The sequence below is a fragment of the Zingiber officinale genome, chromosome 10B (assembly GCF_018446385.1).
Source record: "Zingiber officinale cultivar Zhangliang chromosome 10B, Zo_v1.1, whole genome shotgun sequence".
Taxonomy (NCBI): domain Eukaryota; kingdom Viridiplantae; phylum Streptophyta; class Magnoliopsida; order Zingiberales; family Zingiberaceae; genus Zingiber; species Zingiber officinale.
The window spans coordinates 56,770,452-56,773,306 of NC_056005.1; the positions used below are offsets into that span (position 1 = coordinate 56,770,452).

Genomic DNA, 2,855 nt, shown 5'->3' on the forward strand with positions numbered 1-2,855 from the left:
AGAGTAATCCTAATTGGGCTAATTGAGTTGGACTCAAGTTGATTCATGTGTTCAATGAGTCTAATTTAGATTATGACTCATTGAATCAATTTAATTAAATGAATTAGATTCATTAAATTAAATTGGCTTGAATTAAATGGTTGGATTAAATCAACCATGAGGGAGATTAAGTCAAGTTTGACTTGACTTGAGAGGAAGAGGAAGAGTCAAGTTTGACTTGGCTTTATGCCACATCATTTGTGACTTGGCATTAAGTGGCCAAGTATGATGTGCCACATCATCATAGTTAGCACATGTGTGTGCCACCTAATGGAGGTTACAAATTCCCTTTGCTTTAATGTGGTCGGCCACATTTAATGAGAGGAGTTACACATGTGTGGCCGGCCACTAAGGGGAATGAATGGGATTCATTTTCATTCAAGGCATTTTTTATTTCATCTTCTTCCTTGCTCTCTCTTCTTGCTCCCCCTCTCCTCATCTTGCCATGAACTTCTTGGAGTGCTAGCACACTCTAAGGTTCTTTCTCCAACGAGTTGTTCGTGTGAATACTTCTAGAAGGTTGTCTACTTTGACAATCTTGAGATCCGACACCTTGGACGAGTGGGATTCGCGAAAGACACGCATCAAGGGTAAAACTCGTACTCTAATGTAGATCTAGAGTTTGTAAACTCATAGTCGTAGGTTTTTCAAAATTTTATTCTTCGCACGGATCCGGTGGCTGGGGTTTCGGGGTTTCCATGACGCGAAAAAGTGGTTTTCACAACCCGAAAAACCCAACACCAAGGACATTATTATATTTATTCAATCGACACTGAATTGAAACAAATATAATAACCAACTTTGCCTTTTTTTTATTAATTATGAAATATGATATAAAATTGAGCTCTTTACAATCATCTCATAATTGGTACTAGGGCTAATACTAACAGTGTATGGCATGACCGTGGTCTTCTTTGCTTCGGCTGGGGTCACACGGCCTTGTGGATTCCACACGGCCTCACTCGACTTCCTCTCAGGTTGAGTCACATGGTCGTGTCGATTCACATGGATGTGTCGATTCACATGGCCGACCTCTTCTTCTTCTCTACCAAAGCCACACGGCCATGTGGATCCACACGACTTGGGCCTTTTTCTTCTCGGTTGGCCTCACACGGTAGTGTGAGGTCACACGACCGACTCCTTGAAGTGTATGAGGGTTGAGTTCATCTATAACTTTTCTTCTCTTTGACTTCACTAGCACCTCCACATCCTTGAGAGGATCATGATCAACCGTGGAGGTCGTGGAAAACCTGAAAACAAAATTAAAAGGCAAATTAAACAGCTAATAAAGAAAGAAAATCACAAACTAAACTGAATTAAACCCTTGGGTTGTCTCCCAAGAAGCGCTTATTTTTGGTCATTAGCTTGACCCCTTGTTTAGTTCACTCAGGTGGTCGTGGTTTAAAAAAGTATAGCTTTTCACATTCATTAATTGGTGATCCAAGGAAATACCGCTTGAGACGTTGCTAGTTTACCTTGCAAGGTCCGGATGTTTCGTTCTAAATATCAACTGCTCCATATGGATACACCTCCGCCATCTGGTAACTATTCTTGTTAGAATTAATTCGTCATTGTCATTCTTGATTACTATCATTTTCCCCTCTTCGGAACTACATGCACTGGGCTTACCCATTCACTATAAAAAATGGGATATATAATTCCTGCATCTAGTAGCTTTAGTATCTCTTTCATACCACCTCTTTCATGTTTGGGTTGAGTCTTCTTTGATGTTTAAAGGATCTTCTATGGCCTTCTTCTAACAAAATCCTGTGCATGTATAAAGAAAAATTGATTTCTTTTATGTCATCAATAGTATACCTAATCACTTTTCTATGCAAGCTACCTCTTTATGTAGTTTCTTGGTTTCCAACTCACTCAAATTTGAGTTGATTATTACAGGAAATGTGGAGTTTGGCCCTAAGAATTCATATCTGAGATTGGATGACAAAAGTTTTACACTTGAGGTGGTGAGATTTCAGGTATAGTAGAGTTCTGCTCAATTATCATTAGTTGTTTATACTCTTGTATTAGTCTAGGGATTCTATCCACGTCTCCCACTAGTCTTCATAGCTCTAACTTTCCTCTAAGGGATCTTCTAAAGTGGGAAGGAGTAAACAATCACCGTTATACCCATTTCCATCTAAGGAATCCCCATAATCCAAGTCCATAGTTATTTTAGTTGGAGAATATTCATACCTTCTAACATCTGTGTTAGTGCTCCACTACACCAGGGTACTAGCTCTATAAGGTCTTCATGGTGGAGATGAATGTCTTCGTCAAAAAGGTTTTGGATTTTTCTCCCTTTGGACTTCTGAATGAGAGAGTCATATGATTTACACCCGACCATTCATTAAGATTCGTTGCTACTCGGTCGATGATTTCACACGCTTCATTCAAACTTTTGTTGAGTAGAGAACCCCCGGATGCCCAATCTAGTAAATTTTTATTCTGGAAAGATATCTCTATATAAAATATATGGATTACTAGCCAATCTTCAATCCCATGATGTGGACATTGGTATAAGAGAGTTAAGAATTCACCCCATGCTTGGCATAACGTTTCTCCTTCTTTCTATGTGAAGTTCAAAATTTGATTCCTGAGTTGAGTTGTCTTTCTTGGGGGAAAATATTTGTTCAAAAATTTTCTTTCAAGTTTGTCCCAAGTCTTTATACTTCTGGATTGCAGAGTGTTTATCCATATTTTTACAGCACCCTTGAGGCTAAAAGGGAAAACCACTAACATAATACAGTCAGTAGAAATCCTTTCATAGTTCAATGTATCACAATATCTGTAGAACTTTATCAAGTGTGTATAAG

At 38.7% G+C, this 2,855-nt stretch overlaps 1 non-coding gene across 1 annotated transcript; it reads left to right on the plus strand.

Moving 5' to 3' along the window:
- The first annotated feature begins 2,536 nt into the window (after positions 1-2,536).
- On the plus strand, positions 2,537-2,642 carry LOC122030670. The gene has a single exon (XR_006125534.1). It is a non-coding gene; the product is annotated as a small nucleolar RNA R71 (small nucleolar RNA).
- The last annotated feature ends 213 nt before the right edge of the window (positions 2,643-2,855 follow it).